At 35.7% G+C, this 26287-nt stretch overlaps 2 long non-coding RNA genes across 2 annotated transcripts in view; one reads left to right on the forward strand and one right to left on the reverse strand.

Annotated features, from left to right (window-relative positions):
* The window catches only part of LOC148223969 (uncharacterized), a 134416-nt gene extending 109372 nt beyond the window's left edge, over nucleotides 1-25044 (reverse strand). Inside the window, exon 1 of the long non-coding RNA XR_015803212.1 lies at nucleotides 21722-25044. This is a non-coding gene — a long non-coding RNA (uncharacterized LOC148223969). The remainder of the gene's footprint in view (nucleotides 1-21721) is intronic.
* LOC148223971 (uncharacterized) overlaps nucleotides 1-26287 on the forward strand; it is a 45581-nt gene that overhangs the window by 10263 nt on the left and 9031 nt on the right. Inside the window, exons 2-3 of the long non-coding RNA XR_015803200.1 lie at nucleotides 16234-16352; nucleotides 23680-23740. This is a non-coding gene — a long non-coding RNA (uncharacterized LOC148223971). The remainder of the gene's footprint in view (nucleotides 1-16233; nucleotides 16353-23679; nucleotides 23741-26287) is intronic.

Below are 26287 nucleotides of genomic sequence, written 5' to 3' on the forward strand. Positions count from 1 at the left end.
AACAGACACATTTTTTTCTTCTCTGCAAATGTGCTTAAACAGTTGAACAGAATGCCAGGGAAGGGTTGGATTTTGGGACATGGTTTGGTGATGGACTTGGCTGTGCTAACTTAGTGTTTGGACCCAATGATGTTAGACGTCTTTTCCAACCTAAATGATTATATTATTGTTTGATGCAATGCCTAAGAACAGATGTAAAAACACCATTATCATTATCATTACTTGTTATTTACTTGACTGTTGAATGGCAGAGTTCAATATTTAAGTGGCTTTGGCAGAATAGATGGATTTCTAAACAAATGCTTTAAAATTATACTTATGGTAAATGAATTTTGTATGCTGAACAGTTTAACATGTTTCTCTTAGCCAGATTGTACCATCTTGCAACACAGAGCTGAAATGTTTAGCCTTATGGACTGAAAATTCCAAACACCCAAACAAAGCTTTTTAAGTTTAAGAAAGCATTCTGCATATATTATTGTTGAATACATACATCTATACATATATATTTATATTTACAGATACAAATGTCTCCCACAAGAACAGAAACTGATGAAATATATTTCATTTCTCTGTTTTAAAAAAGTAGAGGAAAACTTAATTTTTTAAAATTCTTATCTTCTGATTTCTTAATTTTTCTGAATGAAATCAAATGACAGCCACTTTTCTGACTGGTAGTTGTGTGACATTTGAGTTGTAGTCAGCATACGCTACTTTGACTATCTTTTTATGATTAAGAAATAGAACTGCTCATTGATTTTCAAAAATGCCAAGAACATGTTCAAACTCTGTAAACATAGTTTTCTTGGAATCTGTGCACCACAAAAGATAAGGCTTCTATCATTTCTGGGTTAAATTTGAGTTCCTTGTACGTGCAGGCCAGAAAACAACTAGCTTAACGTAATTTTAGTCAATGGGAGGTAACAGTATGTACCAACATTTGAAGATAGCCTTGAAAATTTAAAGGTGTATGGCAATTAAAATAGCCCCAGCACCTGAAGAAATAATTTTTCTATATTTTGTTTTAATTATTCACGTGAAGCTGATAGAATAACAATCTCTGTCTCTAAAAGATTAAAGCTACGAAATGCCATTCACTGTGTCAGCGATATTCAATCGTTATGTAAAAACATCTATTGGACAAGAAGTCTGATCATTTGTCACAATAAATGCATTCAAATATTTTATAATGAGAGAAGATAACTTAGAAAGTCTTTCATTTATAGGAAAATATAATGTCAGGAAGAATAACAAGTTGAATGAAACAATAAAAACTAGCAGAGGATTAAGACTTAATTCCTGAAGCAAGCAACACCCCGTTTTATTATACTCCTATATTGCTTTTTGAAGAATACCCCGTCAATGTTTTACCCATGGTTCTACTGCCAAGTTTTAATTATCTACTGTTCTGAGCAAAACTGGCAAAAAGAATTCTAGACTTAATCACTTTAAATCAGTGAGTAAATTCAACATATGGGCCAACTCACTAGCAAAGCTTCTGTCCCATAACGGTTGTATACTGAATGTGCATTTAAATTTAGTATGAAATAAACAAAGTATCAGAGTGTGCCAGATTCAAACCTTTAAATTCCTTTCTTCAACACTAGATTTTAACAAAATGCCAGTAAACATTCTAAACAAAGTCAGTTTTAATCAACTGCATCAAAACCTTTTTTAAAAACCAAAAAGTCAGCTAGCAATTAGTTTTTAATTGCCTGTCTCCATGTCATCTTAATCAGTAGCAGATTATCTTTTTTGGTTTGGCCTATTAGTTTCTCAGCATGATTGGTTTTGGTTTATACTATTTTAAGATAATTCAGTATTACATTTTTCAGACTTGTTATAATTTAGTTATTTAATTACAGTACATTGCTCCAGCCAGTAGCAATCCTAAGAGAACTAATCATCAAACTAGAGTTGTGTACACATTGACAGTAGCTGTGATTTTTTCTGATACTTTACTGAATATCTAAATCTTATTACTTATTATGAGCTAACTGAAGAGTTCCATTTAATAACATAATCACAATAACTATCAAGTTCTTCTAAAAATTAATGAAATAATATCATTAAACATCTACTTTTTTATGGATTGTTCACATGCTACATACAGTAGAAGGGTGAGGCTGCCTTTAAAACTGTAGCTATAGGAGCTATATAAAGTATAATAATAGTAATACTAATAAGAATAATAACCAAAACAACCCAAACCCACTGTCAAACTGCAAATAGTCATCCAGGGAACAGAAGTACAACAGAAAGGGATGTTTGGAATGTGATCTGTAGTGTACAGTATGGAGTAGGCACAACAATTCTGTTCAGCCTCAAAAGGGCAGATGCTGCTTGTGCATGCATCCCACTGTGCCACTATGGGAAAGGAAGAGTGTAGCCTCAGAAGGATTGAAATTTACCTCTGCCTCTACCCTTTGCAGAAGTCATTAATTGGAGCTTGTCTTCACTATAGCACTCACATAGATGCTGAGGGGTTGTTTCAAAAGTAGGTGACATGAGTAGAGGAGCCAGTTTGACTACTCTGGGTCCCCCCTTGACAATATCATTTGAGCAACAAAAGATAATGCAGGTGGTAACAGGCTATAGGGCTTTCCTGTGCAGCAAATACTACAGGGAGAATGCTGAAAGATGCACTCACAAGGGGAAAGTAAGAAACAATCATTCCCACAGAAAGAACTACTGGAATTAGTTAGCAGAAGTAAATCTGTATTTTGATGATGCTGGCATAGCTGAGTACTTTTTTATTTCCATCCTCTTTTGTCTTCCTTCTAAGACCTGGGTCAAAGAAGGAGTAGGAAATTCCCAGAATTCAATCTAAATGCCATCAAAACAAAACAATAAATTTTTGATGCGGTATAACTAGTATTTAACCCCAGCAAATGAAGGATGTAACATATACTTTCTTCTACATTCTTTCTCTCTGCAGGAGCAAAATAACGTCACAAAGGAGAACATCCTTAATTTCTTTGGCAACTGTTTACCACAGACTGTTAGTTAGGCTGGATTTAGCCCACTATAAACACTATTATAAGATTAGATATTAGATCTCACTTACTAAAAACAGCTTTAAAACACTCTTTACACTGAACCTGGAACAGGTTTAGCATTCTGAAGCGTAGGAAGAAAAGCAAGCATATCTACTGAAATGATGACCTAAATATACACGTAGATGGGCTATATGGGAATGAGAGATCAATTAGAACAAAATGTTCTTATAGACAGGCTTACTGGTGACACTGAAATGTCAAGTAAAACAGTAGCAAAAACTTCAGTATCACTCCAAGAATTACTTGTGCTTGTTTCAAACCACTAGAAACCCCTATTATGTGCTTTTAAGCTCACTTCTTGTTTTGCTGAATTTAGGAAGTGTTACTACCTGATTACAAATGGATGTATGAACAGGTGACAGGTAACAGGGTGAGACCCCTTGTACTTGGAAAGGCAGAAACAAGAAAACAAGGTTGACTCCTTCCCAAGCAGCACACAATCTAAGCCTAAGATGAGGCTAAAGATAGACTGGAAACTATGAACGGCATTTCCAGCAGTGCCAAGTAAAAAAAAAAAAAAAAACAAAACAAAACAAACAAACAAAAAAACTCCAATAATTATATGCCCCCTATTAAAATAATTTAATACATTTCTCACTGTTCCTCACAGCACTGGCTCCCATGGGTACCTGTGATGAGTTGAATGGAACCCATCCCCCACTTTTTCTCTGCTTTTAAGGTGTGAGCTGAGTAAGGTACAACTAGCCTACTGTGGAGCATAGGAAGTGCAAACTGCCACTCTTCTCTATGCTTCTCCAAACGAAGGGTCTGGTAAAGGTGGATAATAACCACTGAGAAACTTCTCTTTGAGCTACGACTTCTGTTTGTCCCACACACGGACAATTAAACTTCTCAAGTATTTGGGGATCTCTGAAGCTGAAAAGCACTAAAAGTGTCAAGTCTTATAGTCTTCATTTAGTCACAATGACCATTAGTGATAGCTTTGTGAAGAGATTTTCCTAAATAAAAATAACAGATTTTTTTTCATAACAAGTGCATGTCATTTTCACTTCTTTTTAGTCTACCAGGTAATTGTAAACAATCCCTAGTAATTTAAAAAAAGAAATCTGTTCTGAATCTAAGAGAAATTAGCAGTTTTGCAAGGTAAAATAAATACCTGGTTTTATAAACTGAATAAAATTGTAAATTTTGAAAGCCTTAATCAAATCTAAATGCCACAATATTTGTAAAGACTGGCATGATTTTCTGTAGGACTCTTTGCAGAATTAATTTATTTGGAATGTAATATTGCCATAGATTTAAAAGCAAATAAAGACAACAATATATTTTATAATCAGTGAAATCTTTGTAGATGTCAGCACAGGAAAAAAAAAAAAGATGTAATGATTCATAGAATCGGATCATATTTTTCACTGGTGAAAATATCTGTAGCTTTTGCTTTACCTTGACATTATATGCAAGATCTCACACTGCTTGGATCACAAAACAAGTGATTAAATCAAAGCCCCTTGTTTGACTACCTTCTCCCACTCCCCATAAGAATACTTCTCTCTCCAGGCTTAATAAGGATAATATTTTTAATAACAGGAAGAAGGTTTTAGTTACTAATGCACTGGACCCAAAATAAGTAGGAGTTTATAACTGTCCTTGAACCAACAGCGAGTAGGACATGACCCAGCTAACAGCTGAACCAAAACCACAGTAGAATGTCCAGGGCCCTATTTCTCTTTCCTGTGAAATCATGAACAAAGACTAATGCTGAAACAAAGGGACTAATGAGGAGAGAGAGAATGAGATTTTGATCCACAGCAACTGAATAGGAGACATTCTGGCAGCAGTTTCCCTTCAAAGGGCTTCAGCTCAACATCTTCCTCTGGTTTCAGCTAAAAAAGCAATTCTACACTGAAGGCTATAGAAGAACAGACTTGCTTTTAAGGTATCGGAAATGTTTTGACATGGGTTCTAAACAAAACATGTAACAACACATACAAAGTCATGCAAAAAACCTTCTTGGTTTAATGTTTCATTACAAACTGGGAACACAGCCCACATTAACTGAAAGGTTCACTTAGCTTTTGTATGAACTTCGGCCAAGATATGTTATGGTTTCACATCAAAACCTGTCAGAAATCTGTGGGTTTTGCATGGTTGCAGTGTGAAATTGGGTGAAACCAGTATTTTACTTGGAGTTCTGGCATCCAGCTGAATTCAAACACAAACCAAAATTCAATCAGCATTAAGGCAAATAGATTAAAGTCTTTTTAAAAAAATTATAAAGCAAACATCTTTTGCACAGCTATGAATGGAACTTCTTTTTCAGATCATCCAGCACTGATCAAATTTCAAGGAAAGAGTTCAGAAATCTTGTGGTCTTTGAAAAACCTGTTTATTAAGCTCTGAAATAGTTCAATTGAAACTGGTGTAAGTACATCTTGTGGACAATACTGTTCAAGCTGCAGTGCTACTTTCACAGACTTTTCTTAAATTGCTTGGAAAAGAATTCAAGCTGAATTATATAACTACATTTTACATGTAATTGAGAATATTTGTTAGCACACCAACACACCACACATCTGCCCCAAAACATGACAAAGGTTTCTAAAGTTAGCAAACTAACAACTTCTTCAGGAAAGACATGAACACAAGGGAACAGAAAGAATAGAATATGATGTAGAGGAAGTGACACACTTTGATTACTTCCTAGAACCTCATGTAGACACATATCTATTAAGGAAAGATTGTAAAATGGCACTCCAAACGTAATAAATCAAAAGGGCAGGACCTTTTCTCTTTTTATGATTTTACCTGCAGAGAACAGTATTACAATGTTCGGTCTAGGAAAAAACTGTTTCATGCTGACAAGGTCATATATTTCAAATCCTGGTATACTGCAGTGAAGTATTCTAAAATCATTCCATGAATAAAGGAAGAGGAATACCAGTTTAAAAATGTGACTTGTTGAATCCAACTGATTTTTTTAAGAAAAAACAATTCTAAACAGCATTAGTACTGAGACTGAAGCAAAACAATAGCTGTCAAACATGTTTACATGTGTTTACATGTGAAATCTGAATATGTGCTAGAGGGTAGTACATAGCTTCTGTGTCAAGTTAAGTGAATTATGGTATGAAAGTGATGGAAGTTATATGATTTCAGTTAACTACTAACTTCAGTTTTTAGGTCTATGAAATATCTCCTGGATTAACTGAGGTTAAATTCAGGCTTAATTAATTCACCCTAAAACCAAACTCCTAACCCACTTTAAAAGTATTTATTGCCTCATATTTGTCAATGCAGATTAAGTCAACTATGACTTGATTGCTATTAGTTTTCACACCTGTATTTAAGGGGTAAGTACTGGATAAGGAGAGAAGAGGTAGAAGAAAATATAGATAGATTTGATGTTTTCAGAGGGACTGGGCATGATAGGCTGTATTTTAGAATATTGTATCAAACTGCCAATGACAACTTGAAGCCATAAGTAGTTCTCTCTAAAAAGCCATGGGAAACAGGTACTTCTAAAAAAGGTACTTCTAAAAATTAAGAAAAGAACATAGAAATGTAAACCAAACAGCTTAAGTTCAATATTCAGAAAAACACTGGAATAAATTAAACCATTGATAAACTATAAACACATGAAAGGTAACATTCAGAACAGATCTGTCCATAATTCCAACTCAAAACCACACCAAAGTGAACTATAATTTTTTTCTAAAATGTACTCTGAAAATCTTTCAAAACTCTGTAGAGTGAGATATATATTATCTGATATAGATTATAGGAAGACTGGATCACTGTGAAAAATGTTTCCACTGGAAAAAAAAATAGAATATTGGTAATTTTGTACTATGTCATGCAGCTGTCTTTTTACAGTTTTACTTCAAAGCTGTTAGACATGGAAAACAAGAGAAGCACTCAGATTACTTCAGCTTAGGAAGATGGGAAGAAGGAAATATATTTTTTCATATCAGCTCAAAGAACTGAACACTGTAGAAGTTTGTGGAGAAAAAAATCAGTTCCCTTCTCTAAAGGAGAGAACTTCCAAAAAATGTAGACACACTATGATAACCCTTCAGAAGAAGAAATTTAGGTTGCCCTTGAACATCTCCCTCACCAAAGTCCAGCACATTTCAAGCAGAAAGAGTACAAGAGTCCGCTGACATTCAGTGATGGTTCACAGCACTGAAAAGCTTCTACAAATGCCATTTCTACATACAGAACCTGATTAAGGAGGAAAAAAACAATAGTTTGTTTCTCCCTCTGTCCATTAAAGCATAATATCAGCGTAAGCAGATTGTTCATTATCCAGTGGATTTCTTCTGTTTGTTTGCTTCTGTAATAAGTTCTAAACATTTTTGTGGTTTTACATTAAGTAACCAAGGACTGTAAGAATTTTCATGCAACAACCACAAATTCCACAGTGCACATTCACACTTGATATGCCTCGCCTGAGAGCCAATAATCTAAGAAATGAGGGGGAAATATTACACTGTGCTATTTGATCTTTGCACTGTGCTTATACTAGTAGAGGACTTTTCAAATCCACACCTGGAGACACTATTACTACACCACTCTTGTCTAAGTGTAGAAAAAGGAAGAACTTCTCTTAGAGGACTAAAACAGAGTATATCTTTAGAGTCTTAAAATCATGTTATGATGATAAAGCACACCAGATGCCAGAGGTATATCATGTTTTTTTCACACTCAGAGAATCTGAATGTTCTGTGCAATTGCTGCTGAACCAAGCGTTATAAAGAGTTGTAAAACAACTTTTTTCTACTATACATTTGCTGTGAGTGCTTCAACATCAGGAATTCACTCAATGCATGGCCTGTGCTTTCTGAAACTAAATTCCAGGCAAATGTCTAAGGTCCTTTTCTTTTTAGATACTATATTTAGATGCAAGTAAGGTTTCCACTTTATTTTTTTTTTTTACATTTTATTATTTCAAGCAAAATCCAAAGTCAGAGGATGCACCATCTGGAACAAAGTTTGCCTAATTGGTGCTCCCTGTGGCACTTATGAACCAGTTGTTTTGGGATAAGTGTTCACAATTGGATTTTATGTGCATGGTACCTGAGAGGATTGTGTGACACTTGCATCATTAAAATTAGTAAAATCTATTGGAATGAATGCAAGCCTGAAGAATTACAAATGTCTTAATATTACTTAGTTTATTCTTAATTAACTCTGTAAAGAAATTATGTCCAAAAGGTTTATCCTTTTTGCCTTTTCCATGTTGAAATCTAATGGTGTCCTTAAAAAATTGAAGGAATAGTTAGGTAGAATGAAAAGATTTTAATATATTGTTTTTAATATTCTCACTGAGATCAAGAAAGTTCCCACAATGCCATCAATATCTGTATTCTAACTATATCTAACAGATCTAAACAGTTACCTAGACTTATATCTAGTATTTTTATAATAGTAAAACAGATAAACCTTCACCTATGGTCTCTATTTTTGGTATTCTTAGTTCACTCAAATATTTTAGTCCTCATTATGGAATGAACTTATCCCAAACAAGCTGCTACCACCTGAAGCAAACACACTTCTGTGTTTTGAGGAAAAAGAACACACTTACTCCTATGCTTCAGTTTTATCCTTGACAATGTATTAAAAAATCAAAATAAATTAAAGTGAGCCTGTTGTGGTTGGGGTTCTTGTTGAGGTGAAGCAGATAAAGAAGCAGGAAGGGCCTTCTCAAGGGTTTCAGAGATGTTTATTTCAGCCACGCGTGAGCACAGTCCCAGAGGTCAGAGGCAAAGGCAAAGGCAAGACTGTTGGTCTGGGACTTTGGGTTAGGTACATGGGGGTTTTACAAGGGTGGGGTTAGGGCGTAGGGGCCAACAGGGAACCAGGGTGGGAGTGACCAAAAGGCTGACAGACAGAGACAGGGCAGGGGGCTGTCCCAAGGAACAGAACAAGGGTTGTCTTGACCTGATAGAACAGGATTCGCTATCAAAATGAGATAACTGAGAGGCTTCTCCTATCTTTTAACTGGGAGTGCCTTTCAAGGGCTCCACAAGAGCCTTTACAGGAATCCAGAAAATCAGTCTTGTATAAACTGTCGGTCGTTATTCTTCCTTCATATTTGTTTAGGTAACAGGAACTCATGAAACACAACATTGTAGAAGTATAATTCTGTATTTTGGAATCTGGTCAGTTGGAAAACATGGAGGTATGTTTCTACTGGTGTTTTCCAGGTCACTATTTTAGGGAGAATGCTTGATTCTGGTGAGGTTCTTCCAAAAAAAAAAAGTCAACAGAATTCTGCCTTAGATTTTTAGTTTACTTGCTTACTGAATTCCACAGCAGCTGCATTCCTAAATCTGCAGTCCATGCCAAAGGCTGTCACAATGTCAGGCTTTCAGTGTCCAGTGCTACACAAGCATCCTGCTACACCATGCTGGCGTTTCAGTCCCTCTTATGTTCCAGTATATTTAGCTTTCACTACCAATACATGTCTCAATGATCATTCAGGCTTAAGGCTCCACTGGGACTCTTTGAACATTTTCACACAAGTGTGTGAAAGGAAATGTGATACACACAGCAGTCCATCAGGCAGGAAAGCATATTCCATCAGAACAAATATTGAGAGTGCAAAAAATGTGGTCCTACCTCATGATTTGTTCATAATTTCTTCCAGTCACAGTTAATTGCATGGATTCCTTCTGGAGCAGAGGAGAGCCATACTATTGCCTTCTGAGATGACCAGAGCCCAAATAAGCTCCAGAGACACCTCAGCTGTGCCTTAAGCTTTAGGTCTTCAGGAAAAAAAAACAAAACAAAACCAAACCAACAAAACCCCCCAGCCAACCAAAGAGAAAAAACAAAAAAACAAAAAAACAAAACCAACCTCAAACCAACACAAAAAACCCACAAGAAATAGACAAAAAACCCAAAACCTCCACCAAACTAAAGCAAGGGGAACCAAACTGCGTTGCAAAGAAAAATTAACATTAGTTCAAATGGCCAGCAAACCAAAATCAAACTTCATTTTCCTACAACTCAGCCTCCTGTATTACACTCATCTTTTATTACTGCTGTGTCCTCTATCAGTTTCTCTATTACATTCATGACAGAATGTGTGTGCCTTCCCACATTTTCTTGCTTTCTTCTGTACCTTCTCTTGTGCATGGAAAATTTCTCCAAAAACATCACAGTTGCTTCACAATAGTTTCTCCCAGTTCTGCCACGTGGCTAATCTTTTGTCCTCAATCCTCTTACTTTCTGCTCTCCAGTTGAGAATTTCTTTTCCTAGATACTCAGGTAGACAGTTAAAGGTGTTTCCAGCACATGATCCACAAACATACTTTGGTCCTGTGCTGCTAAAAGCTGAAAGGCACACAGGATCCATAAGGCAGCCTTTGTTTACTCACACAAGACTGCAGCACTGGCACAGAAAAGCTTCCTTATGTGAAAATTTAGGATGCCTAAGCATATTCAAATACTCCAGCCCATTTCATTTGTCTCTGAAAACAATCATACTAATGTATCCTCTCTGTTTTCCTTTTTCTTAGTCATCCAATCCCAACTGTTCAGAACATAAAAAAATGTACCTTGCAATCTCTAAGGAATTGGTACCAATGGTTGTTTCTCTTTCCTGCAAAGATGCACGAGTACATGAAATAAAAAGAATAACACTTCAGTAATAATGAATTTTTAATTAGTGGTACTATAATTCTGTCTTCTCCATTACACATATTTAATTATTAATAATTTAATTATTAAATTAATTAAATTGATTGCTAATTTAATTATTATTCTCACTCAAAGTCTCTTTAAGAAAACAGCTTTTTTGCTGATTTCTCTACCAAGAATGTTTTACAGTTTTGGGTAATGAATTAATAAAAGAAAGAAACTTCTTTACTTCATACTACAGATGTTAGACTTCAGACTAATTGTAACATTTCTTCAATTTCTTGAATTCACCTACAATGCACAAAATGCACTGGTCCTCTAAGTATTAGACTCTATAAATTCACATCAACAAAGCCGAGGTACTTCACAGGTCTTTCTCATTATATCTTTTCCCATTCTTTCATATGACTTTTTATAAACTTTAAGCCTTTTTTTTCCTTCTTTCTGGAATTTTTCCAAGTATGAAGGTTTACTGACTGTGATGTTGTCTTCTGCCATTTAGGGAGACTAAGACAAAACAGATATGAGAAACTGCAAGGCATATTGATGAAATCAGGTAAATTTAGTTTTCAGACACCACTAGGACTATTTGACAACAATGCAATTGTTCTCCCTGTGCACAGCCTACCAGTGTATTTCCTTGCACTCATGGCACAGAAACTCAAACTTTTCAACTCCAGGAAAGAGAATTCTCTATTGTTGCACAAGCAGATCAGTATTATTACTAATAAAAAAACCCAGGAAAAATGCTTTGTCTCCAGCATAACATGCATTATTGACACCAACATCTAGTTCAGTATTATTTCACAAAATAATTGAACACTCTTAGCCCTTAAGCCCCAACGATCTACAGATTAGGAGTATCATATTGTAAATATGTTGAAATGCATTCACTGCTCAATAACCAGTATCTGAGATGATAAAAATAGGACAGCTATAGCTGTAAGGTCTTACAGTTTCTGCAGTCTTAAAGAGCAATTCACTGCATTTTTCCATCTCCTGCAGTAATTTACGTCACTCAGGCTACAAATCCAGAGCACTGCAAAGAGATTTGGTAATTTGTCTGGGCACATACAAATAAAATAGGAGAGGGAGGAATATGCTTTGACTCATGCCTTTGGCTTGGATGTTTTTCTCTTGGGAACAGTTATGAAAATGTGACAAGATTTATTAACATAATATTATATTTATACCATAAACTAAATACAAACATAAACTGTAACAAACTTGAGAATTTTCAGCATTCTGAAACCAGAAGTATGGGAATGTCAGCATACTGGAAACTATTTGAAAAAGTATTCTAAGCTTATTAAAAAAAATACCTAACAGCCCACATCAACTTTGATATGCAACAAAAGGACAGTGTGCTTTAATTTATTTATTGTTGAAATAGCAAAAATAGCCTTAAGATGGTTTGGCAAGTGAATTTCAAAGAGTTCTAAATTTTAAAATTCAAGGAAGGATGAAGTTGGGAAAAAGACACCATAACAAAAAGGTGACTTTGGAAGGTTATGGCTTGCATCACGTGCTTTCTTTGTAGTTACTTTTCTTCATGAGAATTTTTTAATAATTTAAATGATGCCATTTCTCTTAGCTTATGTGCTTATGGATTCTTAGATTTTGTTTGTTTCTCCTCTGTAAAAGTTTTCAACACCTAAAGTGTTGGGTAGGGATGGGGTCTTGTTCACAAAATCTGATGAGAATTTTCATATACTTTTCAAAAGAAGGAGCTGATGTTGTGCTTTTAGAGAGGTTTGTTTTTTAATTTTGAAATCTGGAATTTTCACTTAATAGGGGAAGGTTTACAGAAAATACCCAGAAATATTTCCACACAATAGCTAGAATCCTATGCATGGGATAGAAATAAGAAGATAACACTAAAATAATAAAATTTTAAGTGAAATAAATGAAATGGAAAATAAAAAATTGAATGGGATAATTGAAAAAACAAAAAGGAAAAATTTTAAAAGGATCATAAATTTAAGCAGATTAAATTTAATAATGTATTTAGCAAGACTGAATAAAGAGTTTGACGAGCAAGTAGATAGAAGTATCAAAACTAGTTCAATATCCTTCTTCCTAACATCTTAGGGGAAAAAAAAAGCCTGCCAAAGTGTCTATAATGGCAATTGTTATTCATGGCATAAAGACAGTACAGGGAAAGGACAAAATTATTGTGAAGAAGCCAAGTGAATTCTTTGAATTTTTCTCTGAGGGAGAAATAATCGACGTCCTAACTTCAGAATCCTACAGAAGAGTACACACAGGCCAAGCAAAGGATAGCACAACACCAGAGCCAGAAAGCACTCACCAGGGACCTTTAACAGAACTCAACAATGAAATATCAAAATTATCTATGTATAGTGTGCTATAAAGGCATGTAAACTTATTTAGAAATACAGTCGAGAGAAGAGATGGAGGGGTTGCTTTCTGTTAAGCTCATAATTAACTTGCATTTTGGCGAGATGCAATTCAGTTACTTTTTCATTTTTGTGGAATCTCATGAGCAATCTTCTTAGGGCTCCTCACACAGCAGAAGCACTACTTGTCAACTTTTCTTTCCAGCAAGCTCCCCTGGACTGCTGCCCTAGTCTTCCCCCTGTTTACTCAATTCTCCACAATTTCAGTTTCTGGAAAAGCAGGATAATGGTGTCACAGCTTCTCACTCCTTGTTCACTGAGTTTTAGTCCTCATCACATTGCTTACTTTGAAGTCACGAAATCCATACATGCATAAAAACCATACAAGGCTCTTCTGCAGCAAAGATTAATATTGCAGAAAACTAACCTCATACTCTTTGTTCCAGTCTTAATAATCTTTCAAAGCTTTGTGTTAAAAGACATTTTGTTATATGAGAATGCCCTTATCTCTGTTTTCTTTCAGCTGTTTTCTGTATATACTATATGCCAGCCAACATTTAAATAATTAACTAAGGATAAATTACTGTATTTCTTCCTAAATAAGTAGTAATGTAGGAAAGTAGTCCTCTTAAAACTATAGGAACAAATTACAAATTATGAGCTATTTCACAGTATGAATGGTCATCATTACCAGAGTATATATTGAAAAAAACCATATACATACATAGCAAAAAATGTAGAGAGCATAATATCATACATCTGGTATCATATCATATATCTTAATATCATATATCTGGGTTTATGCAATACATTCTCAGAAAACTTTCTGGTGCTCAGTAGTCTTCTAAGTGTTGAGCATTTTAAGAATTTATGATTATGAATAATGTAATTCTAATAAGGAATATTTTTCATAAGAAGGAAAACAAAAACAATTTTTTTGCTTCTTCAGCATTTATAACAAACTGCTCTCACTCAGTAGAGGAAGGAAAAAACAAATCCTAGAATATAAGCAGCCTTTCAAATAATTATAGCATCTGCATAGTCGGTACTTTGCAATTTGATATCAAGGAGATACTCAAGGACAGAGTTATTTGTTGCATGCATAATGGCAAAGTTAAGCTCTCCACATAGAAAAAAGCATCCTAAAAATGCAGGATTATAAATATGAGAAAAAGGAAACAAACAGGGCAAGGTTAATACAAATTTTACACATACACATATTATTAACCTCCGCTGTTCCACACTTTACAAATATTGCAGAGCGATAATGCATTGTCCTTCAGATTCCCGCCTTGGTGTTTTTCCAAAGATCTGACAAACATTATTTTTTTACTTCATAATTTCTATAGTATTTTTTCCTTTCAGTTGTTCTCTGCTTGTAAACTGATTTGGTTGATACACTTGTCCAGCCATGCCCTGAACCTGATCTGTCTGTCCTGCCAGTCTGTCCTGCCTACCATTAAGAGCCCAGTTATCTGTATTTTCAGTACAAAAAGGTAAATGGTTTATTTCCAATTTTCACTGGCAGACAATAGTAACAGTCCTTGGGAAGGGCTGCCTTTCAGGCATTATTTTAAATTTTACTAATATAATATGAAAAACTTTGAGAATTCCTCATTAAAAAGGCAACATACATATGTAAATCTCATAATTGCTACTTTGAATTAGGTACGGATGCTTGAGGAAATATTACACTGGAAGAATATTCAATTTCTGCTTCCTGTCGAATTTGGTTTTCATTGGAGCCAGGGTGAGAAAGATGTTTCAATAAAGAGGAAGGACTTAAACATCCATGAAATACATCCACTACATGCATGCTTATAGTCTGTTTTTTTTCAAATCAGCTCTGTATCTGGAAGTAAAATTTAACTGACATCATTAATGTCTTTGCATATGTGCTGTTCACTATAAATCCTGTCTTCACTGACAACTGCTTTGCAAGCACATGGAGACCATGTTGGAGTCTGTGAAGAGAAGAAATCATACTTCCTAATTTATTGTCTTTAGCTTCACTGAAAGATCACAAGACAAATTAGATTTTCCAATTTCCTTCAGGGAAAGCAGTGACATTTTCTGTTATCCTTTAAGTACTTAGAGTATGTGAAGAATGGAGAAGTCAATAATTAGCAGTAGCTATGCCATCCAATATCTAATTACCAGTGCAGTATTTAGAAATACTACACTACATTCTTCTCTGAATCTTCAGTGTAATGGCAGATTTTATAGGCTTTTAAGTTTTAGGGGGTTGCCATTAAAAATAAAAGAGTGCTTACTGAAATTAAATAAAATATTCTGTATTTTAAAGTACTCTCTGAAACACTGAATATTTTTTGGATGCTAAGAAGAATTGGACAACAGCCTCAGATCCATCTACCCTAGTGTTTTCTACAGAACTTTCCAATTCTCTTTAAAACATGGTAGCACAACTCTGCCCAAAAATTCTTAGTCCTTCTCCTCAGAGTGAAATAAGAAAAAAAAGCAACAACTCAAACACAAACAACAAACAAACAGAAAATCCAATCAAAACCACTGTTCAGACATGCTGGAAAGCAGGGCTGTGTAACCTGGCAATCAGGACAATTCCTTAAGCAGTAACAGCATAGAACTACACAGGCTCAAGAATTTCATGCAGTATAGGAAATGCATGCTAATTTTACTTCCCTTTCCCCCCAGTACAAAATGCCAAGTTAATGGAAACTAAATCAGAAAACTCATTAACAAATCCAGACGAAGATATCAATAGAAGTTTTACCAGTCTTGACTTCCTGAATATTTTAAAAATATAAACAAGGCTAAAAAGGTCCAATGGTCACATTCTCCTAATACTCTGAAAGATATTTTATTCTTTTTATTATATGCTAAATATATTTATTAATTTTCATATGGTGAATAAAACAGAGAGTACAATGGAACTGATAAAGAGGCCTGATATCTTAGACCTTATCTAGCAGAAACCATGGGAGAGACAGACACAAGATAAGTACTCCCTGGGCAAGAAGTGACCAAGAAACATGTTGTGAAACTTTATGATAAGATAATGTTACCAGGTTATGTGATGTCATGAAGAATGTGTAACTAATGGGAACTTGTTACCAAAATTAGAACCCTATAAAACTGCCATACAAGTAAAACCCTCTATTAATGCCTTGCATGCTCAATAAAATTGGCTTCTGATCACAACTCGGAATGTCCCCTTTCTCCATCACCAGTAATCGGTAGCCCTGTTTGAGGAGCAAAGAACATCCTATCTCTGCCGCAACCAGAGAGCCCCTTGGAAATGGACGTGCTGGTGAAAGAATCAGGAGCGGGCCCAGAACAGGAGAAGGAGGTGAGCCAAGGGGAAGGTGGGACAAAATTTAACAAAAATAGAGAGGTGTTTTTGAACTGATGCTTGCTTTGCTTGCAAAACATGGCAAATCCTTGCCAAAGCTGGACTTGAAATTAATTCTAAAGTGGGTGGCTGTTAAGCATCCCTATGTCACTGCCTCCTCTATTTATACAGCTGATGTTTGGGATGATGTAGGCGTTAAAGCTCTATGATTTGGCTATGATGGGATATGAACAGGCAATGTGTATGCTCCCGGCCTGGAGGGTGATTCTGGAAACACTGAAAAAGCAAGAGCAGTCTCAGGCTGTATTCTCTGCAGATGTCTCTGGCCCCCTGCCCCACTCTAACTCTCCCTGTCTGCTTGAAACTGGCGCACCTGATACTGGAGAGCGGCTGAGGCCATCAACCCCTCCTCTGCCGGGTCAAGGAGGGGAAGGCATGCTGTCTCTCGGTCATTAGCAGCCTATATTGCCAACTGCAGCTCTAGGAGTGAGGAGGAGGGGTCCCCTTCGACACAGGACCAATAGGTCCAGATGCTGAGCCTGACCTGTTCCCTCCTGACCTCCATGAAAACTGGGTGCGAATAAAGAAAAAGGCTCTGAAGGAGGGGGATTTTGATGTCGCAGCAAAAATAGTCATGCTAGTCATGTTTCGCAGTGCCCAGGGAAATACCCCACAGTGGCAACTCTTCGCTTATTTGGAAATTAAGGAGCTACACCCCACAGCTACAGAACATGGGCCAGCATTTCCCTAGTTTGCTAATCTTTTACAGTCTATGTTGTCAATTCATCTTATGACCCCTCATGATTTAAAGGAACTGGAGAACTTACTATTAACCTAAACTCAATATGCCATTTCTGATGCTCAGTGGAAAAAAGGGTTAGAAGCTTTGCTTGTGAAATTCGTGGTGCATACAAATCAGAATATCACAGCTCTCAGGATGGACCACCTGGCCGGGGAAGGGGCTCACTCAGACCCTGTGGGGCAAGCCCATATTCCTAGAGGGGCCCTTGAGGGTATTACTGAACCTGTATGTACCACATTTTTAAAGGCCCCCAATGATGCAACCCCCAAAAAAGTATTTACTAGTGTAACACAAGGACTGGCTGAGCCTTATATGCAATTCATTGACCACTTAAAACTAGTCCTTGAAAGACAATTGAGAACAACATTGCCAGAAAAGTGTTGCTTTTAAAAGTAGTTGTTGGAAATGCTAATGAGGACTGTAAAATACTGCTAAAGTCCTTGCCTAAGAAGGAACCCACCCTGCTGGAAATGGTAGAGGCTTGAAATTGCCTCAGAATGCTTCAGCATATAGCAACAGTTATCTATGAAGCTGTTGGGGCTGGTATAGCCAATGCTTTTGCAGCTTTGAAGATTTCACCAGGGGACTCCCAAAGGTGTTTTGGGTGAGGAAAACCTGGGCATTTGAAAAGAAACTGTTTTGGAAAGGGGGAGATGAGATCCAAATCTCCCAGTATTTGCCCTCAGTGCCACAAAGGGAGGCACTATGCTAATCAATGTCATTCCGAGTATGATTTTGAAGGATGTCTGGTATTGGGAAACTGTGTGCAGACACAAATGCCTCAACCAATGCCTCAGAGTGGACAACAGCAAGACTCAGCCCAGCCGCCACAAGCAGCCTTCACCAGACCACTGACAATTTACAACCCACCCCACCAGGAAGTGCTGGCCTGGACTTGGAAACCTCCAACACAGTAACATTACTTGATTCATCTGCTCATTTGCTTCCCACAGGAAAGCAGGAGTACTTGAACCACCAGGGCAGCATATGCATGCATTGCTTTTAGGCCAGTCATCCACCTCTTTGATGGGATATTTGTTATCCCTGAGGCTATAGACTCTGATCTGAGATTATGATCATGGCCTGAACACCTCGACCACCTTGTACCATTCCCAAACAAACTCAAATAGCTCAATTGATTTTAGTTCCCCAAACCATGAGTGTACCCTTCACAGGCATAATGTGAAAAGAGGGGTTTGGCTCTACAGGAACACCCCAAATATGCTGGGTACAGCCTATATTAGAACAACACCCCACATGCCAACATACCCTGGCATTAAAAGGACAAAAGATAACACCTGTCAATCTCATAGACACAGGGGCTGATGTTACAGTTATCTCTTAAGCCAAATGGCCTCCACAGTGGTCCCTTGCTGAAGTGCCCCGGGCACTTTCAGGCATTGGAGGAAGCAGCTGTAGCTATCAAAGCTGCCACTTGATTCATGCCCTTTTTCAGTTCTCTCAGCCTATCCTCACCAGGTCCATCTAGGAAAGAAACAGGCCTGGTAACCTGATTAACATGGTGCTGATTAACACCAAGATTGTGGGTTTGATCCCTGTACAGGCCATTCACATAAAGTGTTGGACTTGATGATCCCTGTGGATGCCTTCCAGCTCAGAATATTCTGTCATTCTGTTCTGTGATTACAAGGAGATCCATGGTGCTATTAAATGTAGAGCAAGAAGTTTTCTCTTTCTATATCATGTTTTAAATATTCTATTCAGCTAGCAAGTTTTCTATCACACATTATTTTTTCTTTCTAAGCAATTTTCACACATTTAATAGGACCTGGTTTCCCATAACAAGTATATTATCCATGGCAGTGGTATTACCCACTTTAATATAATGACATGCCATGAAGTTAAAAGATGCTGTCACCCAATAAAAGCAAAAAAGTGGCTTTAAGAAAATCTATGTTTCACACTATGAAGATACAAAGCATCCCCTTTTTTGTCAGGGATCAAAAAATTGCAAAAAAAAAAAAAAAGAGAGAGAGAATCCATTTCAGAAAGGAAATTTTAAAAACCAAAATTGACAAAGGTACTAAAGAAAGTTTAACAGGGTCCATTTCCTCCACATAGACATGTTACCCTGGATATATTAAAGATCTATATATTGCTATTACAAAAAGTGAAGAATCACATCCTTATAGGAGACTGACTTTCCAGAAATAGATTGTAGAATAATCCTGGATACAGCAGGTAACAGATTTATTTATCAAATAGTTATCATAGAGAACAACACAAGGGGAAAGAAAGACTGGATGAAAAATATCTATCAAGAGAAGATTTCTAACCAACAAAAAACTAGGTTTTAGAACAGTACTGAGGAGGGCTTTTGTGGTGGGAATGGAAGTGAACACGTCTTGTTTTAATTGAAAGCTGCTGTGAATTGTGGTCTGAAACCTGTGGTCTCCAGCAGCTCTTACAGCATTTCTGTGTAGTCAAATACTGAAAATAGATTACAGAAGTTTTCTACTTTTCTCTGAATCACTCACTGACTTAGGAACCATTTAGAAACAAAATATTGTCCTCATTTTGTAATTGTCTTGTGTCTGAAAAAACCCCACTGCTATTGCAATACCAATTCAATCTCTGTATGCATCATTACTTTCTTCTTGTAATAGAATTTGAACAGGTTCACTTGATGAAACAGAAGTGGTAAGACTGGGCATTTTAATTTTTAAAAGGTGTGGCTTGTAATCAAAACAGTAAAAGGTTAGGCAGTGAATGGTATGAGGAAAACAAGGAAATACATATTAGAGTGTCCTGTTGATGTCTCTTTGCTCATAGGCACTAATATTTATTTTGTAACACATTTTTCTTTCTACAGCAGGATTTTCTTTGTCTTTTTGTAGTTGTTTCAAAAAGGAAGGATCTTTCAAAAATGTAGGTGTAAAGATTAGATTTTTATCAGCAAAATTATTTACAAGGTGTTTCCCACATTTGAAACTATTTAGTACTATATGGAAGGTGTCTAATGGAAAACAAGCATTATGTTTCCTCCTTTCACTGCTGCTGTGCCCCAGGCATGCATAGGAAAAAACTGCTGAAGTAAGAAAATAATACTTTGGTTTACAAATTTACTACGGCTACGACAAAATAAAATGTTCCTTAATAATACAAGGTAAAAGAGATACCATTGTGATAACTAGGAAGGGTAAGAAAGTATTTATAATATAAGACATTTGGGAAAAAAGTCACCTGAAAATACCCAAAAAACGCAGTTAACAATAATAGTTTCTTCCCTTTTCTTTCATATATATACATTCAATGCAGAAGAAAACTGTTTTCATTTTTCTTTAGATTTAGCCTAAAGACAGATTAAAATTAAATCTAGACTGCATCTTGAAAGAAGATCAAAGATTATGATAAATCCATGTAACTCACAAGCAGTCTTTTTCATCGAAGACAACTTAATTTCAGAGCCTACAGTATGTCTAGTTATGAAATAAAATATTTTCATGCACAGAAGGATCATATATCACAGCAAATGCAATATCTTGATATGTTTTGTCCATATAAATGCACACATAGTTCAAATTCTTTTAACCAGGAGTATCTCTTGCAGCTGTGTATGTGGGCATGGAGCAGATATACATGAATTAATGAACATAATATCCTTCAGCTTTCTCTCAAAAATTTCACTCAATTTCTCACCACAGTTGTAAACAGAGCATTTCCAAACCCACTGTCATTGCCAGGCAGTTCTCTCCTTGCCATAACGCTTCAACCCCAGATAACTAAGAAGGGATCACAGCTTTTTAAGAGAAGTAGTGGAATTCCAATTTAAGAGAAGACTATAGGGCAACTAAGTGAAACCAGGCTCTGAATCTGGAGACCTGAACCAGACTTGAACTATATTCCTCATTAATTTATATAAAACAAAATAGATCAAATATAGATGTTTCACAGTGTTTGGATACAGGCACATATTTTTCATCAGTCCCAGATACCACTCAAGTCAAATTACAAAATTTTACTACAGGTTAAGTAGATTAAATAAATCACGCTAACTCACCACTATCCACTTCTCTTCCATAAAATACCCAAAGCCTACCATAATACCAATACTCCATTCAAAAACAAAAAACCAAACAAGATGCAAACAAAACCCACAAAAAACCCCCAAACAAAACAAAAATAACAAAAAAAAAACCCCAAAACGATCAACAACATCTCTCAAGCAAACAAAGACTGGGTGAATGTTCTTAATCAAGTGGATATATGAAATTTATCTTTCTTCTGTTGTTCACAAATATGTAAAGAAAACTAGAGAGCTCAAGTACTATAACAGGCTTACATGGGAACATGGTTCTACAGACATTTAAAGAATGCTTGCAAATAACAGTTCTTATTAACTTCTGGAGGAGGAACCTTCATTAGTAAGATGATAATATTTTCTATCTTTTGAATTCATGGAGTCACTCTCAATAGTCTTCCATGGAAAAACTATCAAGATATAATCTGCCTTATTAATATCTTCACAATGATATACCATCTGTAGAAGTGTAACAAAGTCATAAGCAATCCTAGAAGGATCTGGCAAACTCATTACACTTACTTTTGTATGTGTTTGGACCTGTGTATTCTTCAGCCCTCCCACTGTCATACTCTCAGTCCTTTCCTTTGCTCTTTTCCACTGGTGATGTATCTGTGAGATACAGAGTGAGAAGCAAAATCAAGAATTGTGATCAAGCTAAGGTAGCATCCCTGAATTCTAGGCCATACAGTCTCTAATGCGTCTTCAGTAAATATGGCACATAATTGTTTGGAATGAGACCTCACTGGCATCCCCAGCCCAGAGCCTTGCCTCACTTGACATCAAGTACATTATCAGGAGCATGGTTAGCCAACTAGACCATTCTCAACATAATTACATTGAAAAAGATTGGGTAGTTGTCCATGAAGCTGTATGTTTCAGAAGAATAATGTTTCGGTATCCCAACTATAAAATAACAGACTTACTATCTGTATGGCATATATAAACTCAGAAAATAAAATCCAGTTGAAAAGATGTGTTTTGCTATGTACGGAATTCACATGAATAACAACTGGTTAGACCTCCTGTGTTATCACAGAACTGAATGGAGTAAGTGTTTAAATACAATAAAATGCCAATGCTATTAAATGGATTAGTGGAAAGAGGTAATTGGAGTATTGTAATACCACTTCCATAAACAGTGATTTATTTTAGGTTTATCAGTAAGCCTATACTTAAAGTGAAGGTACCTAGTTTAGATCTGCACAGGATGATACATAAGTATATATATGCAACAATACAGCTATTAAGATTCCATGGAAGTCCATAAGCCCTCTAGCAATTAGTCTCCATGAAGAAGCATTGTGCAGAAAAGTAAGTGCATTTTTTTCTCCTTTCATTTTTTTTAATGCAGCCACGCCATGGAAGAAAGAGCAAGACCCCCTGGTCTGCCAAATGCTTCTTTTGTTTCTTATACATCACAGAAACTATTTCCCAATAGAAATTAGGTTGGCAACTTGGTTTTAAAGGAAACAAAGAAATAAAGGGACTTGCCACTTCTTTTTTTTTTTTAAGCATACCTGATAGTATATGAGTATAAAAGAAAACTAAGTTATCCCCACTGAGATATACTTCCTTCTAAGCAAAAAAAAATGAAAGGGGAAAGCTACCCAAACAAAAAAACAAAACACCCTGCTAATGCTCTCTTATTTAAAGTTCTTGATATGAGATAATATCTTATTAATAATAAAACATGGACTAGGAATAAAACCTTCCAATATAAATACTTTTCATGCAATCTGTATTTTCTCATTTCTCTGTTTCACACTTTTGGGAAACTTAAAATCCCATTTAAAAAAAATGCATCCTTCAGAGTAGCAAGACTTTTTAGATCTGAACCTAATGCTTCAAACATGTTCTGCTTTATATTGCTTTTTAGTTTAAGAATATATGCTGATTATGTAGTTTGGTGGGACTGAATTTATTTTAAATAGGATACTTGTTTCAGATAAAAATTTTACTCATTATCACATGACACAAATATAAATAGTGTTTGCTTTGTTCTTCAAAAGTTCCAGGATAACATATTCTTTACTGACTTTAGGGATAGCTATTCCAGCTGCCAGTATCATAGTACAGATGCACATTTTCATATTCTGGAATTCTTGGTATTCTGTAATTTCCAAGAGTAAAATCACTGGAAAAAAAGTTCCAGATTGAGAAGCATCCTTGCAGTGCCCTAAAATAAAGTGTGTATTTATCAACTGATTTGCAATTTAACACAAACATCTCACTGTGACCAGTCACTGCACCCCCTCAGCGCCCTCTAGTTCTCCTCACTTTGAAATATTTTTAGGGTAAAATATCAAAATCAACAGCCACTGTATGAATGAAGAACTTGCTCAGAAAAGTAAAAAGCTGACCCTGGTATGCAAGCTACCAAAATAACTATGATGTACTTTGATAAACATGTCTTTCTCAGTCTGCTTATTTTTTCTGATCATCAGAAAAGTGAAAATAAATTGTTTCTGACATTCCAGGAGTACAAATGTTATGGGAAAGCTAAAAAGGCTGATATATTTTATATCAGTGAAATAAAGTGTAAGTACATGTTTATACTTCTACTAAACAGACTTTATTCCTCTCTATGCTCTTTCAGTCACTTATCTAGGATTTGGATTTATTATTTTAAGTTATACAATTCTCTTTTGTTATGCTACTTGTTTCCCTAGTTTAAGGATGAGCAGCAATATTCGAGGGTTTCCTTGTTCTCTTATTTTAAGAGATCTGAATTTTGCACCATGGCAAGAATGGTAAGAGTTCTTCCAAAGACAGCTATGTTTTCCAAGATATGAATCATAGAGAGAAGGAACAAAAGATATTTTTGCTTCATGAAGCCAAGTACAGAATCAACATCTCAAGCCATAAGTGTTGATAGCCTATAAGTGATTTAAAGATCATGGTGTCCTGGTTTAAGGACTTTTTTTTTTTTTTTTTAAATTTCTGTCTTTTCCCCATAAATCCGTCTCTCCAATTTACATTTTGGCCAAACTGCATAACAATATTCACTCTCAAATATGTGAATTTGAGAGTAAATCTTACAATTCCCAATAGAAATTCTTTAGATCTGACCTGAAGGCAAGAATTGGGAAGACAAGCTGTCTCTAACCACAATAAAATCTCTTGTTGCACATAATAAGATAGTACCCAATTTTAATACTGATACTCTGAAAATTATAAGAGCAAAAGCCTTTGTAGTACACAGTGTAACTATGGCATCTTCTAGCAATCTGGGTCTATTCTAATTGAGGTCCATAGGGACCTACTTAAACTGGGGAGGATTATATCCCAATAGACAGATTTGATTCAGTATTGCCTTCAGAAACCCTGGAGTTTGAGAAGCAAAAGCTTTGAAGCTGAGTTTTTTCAGCCTTTTCTGCTTGAAAATCTCCTTTCTATACAGCGTTTATAAAGCACTGAAATTGTTACAGCTCCAAAGCCTGCCTGTGAACTTCAAGGGCTGAGAATCCATGGCCTCCCAAACTATTAATAAGTTCAATATAACTAATTCCATTATTTAACTTCTAATAAGTTAATTTGCATGGAAAGAGAGGCATTCTCAAATCAGCTTTTATTGTGCTACATACTGTTATCTAGTAGTATGTGGAAATATTGCTTCTTGTATTGAAGCTATTTTGTGACACAGGAATGAAAAGCAGCAGCCAGTGGTTGTGGTTTTAGCCAAAAGACCAAGAGAAAATGTACTGTTTTTGAAGACATTTGCTATAATGATGGCTGATGAAATACTGTGAGCTAATGGAAGAAATATAATAACAAGACCCAAATGGAAATATTGCGACATTACTTACATAATTAAATACAGCTGAAAAGGTGTATTGTTCTTCCCTATTAGAAACTGCAAATTCTCAAATATTAAAACAATGCATTAGAACAAAATATTATAACTAATATGTTTTGGATAACAAAATAAATAACTAGGAAACAGTGCCATGGTCCCTTACAAAAAATATTCTTAAACCTTTTCGTTCTTGTTAAAGCACTGCAAAATAATTGACCTTATGGAATCTCTGCAGCACATCATGGGAAACAATCTAAACTGAAATCTGGGTCTTTAGGGACAAGCATGTGGGATATAAGGCAGTTGAACTAATTCACATGAGATATTTGGTGGTATTTCTAAGTCTCTTTTTAACTGGTGAGGGTGGGTAGAGGAAAGGAAAGAAGCATCAGAGAAAAATTCTGTATCTATTTTCTCCTAAGAAGTCAAAAAATTCCAGATGAAAAATAGTAATTTTAAAAAACAACTTAGTTCATGTAAGAGACAAAATTTCTATTGTAAATAGTCTAGTACAATAATGCTCAGCCATTTCTGAATACATTTGAAGCTGCTTTCTATTTACTACTTCATATTTACTTCATTAAAGTAAATTGTTATATTAAACTGCAATTTTACAATATATTAAAATCACATATGTTAAGCGGTTGGTTTTATAGGCATGACAGATGCACAAAGACATGAAAAGGCAAAAATGAAAAAATAATTTCGTTCACAAATAACAAAGTATTTTAAGGTTAATTTTGTGGTCAAAGTGATAACCAGCTCTCCTAAAACAAGCATAATTTTTTACCTCTGGTAGCAAGGTTCAGTTGGAATAGATCTTTTACCCACAGCCATGCAATCAAGTAATCTAGCCAAAAGTATATGCGATGTCTCACAGACACTACAGGAATAAAATTAGTTAAAAAACCAAAAAAGGAACAGCAACAAAACAAAACAAAACAAAAAAAACCTTGAGCTTTATTCTTCTCTGAAAGAAGTCAAGTACTGCTTCCAGGCTCACATCTGCCAAGTTCTCAAGACACACATGAAGAGGACCAGGTGCATAGACCAAAAAAGTAGAAATTACTTTTCCACTATGCCATCAAAAACTAGACCTCACCTAGAAGACAACTAAAAGTTGCCCAGAAGTAATTTGAGCAGTGTTCCTTTATCTGCATTTTGAAGCGTGTTAGGATTTCTGTATTCAATTTGAATATCTGTATGGTTTTATAGATATGATTAACAACAAGGCATTGATACCTAATGACTTAGAATTTTTTCTGCTGTTTATGACCACTATATTAACA

The sequence above is a fragment of the Sturnus vulgaris genome, chromosome 4, assembly GCF_052056855.1.
Source record: "Sturnus vulgaris isolate bStuVul1 chromosome 4, bStuVul1.hap1, whole genome shotgun sequence".
Taxonomy (NCBI): domain Eukaryota; kingdom Metazoa; phylum Chordata; class Aves; order Passeriformes; family Sturnidae; genus Sturnus; species Sturnus vulgaris.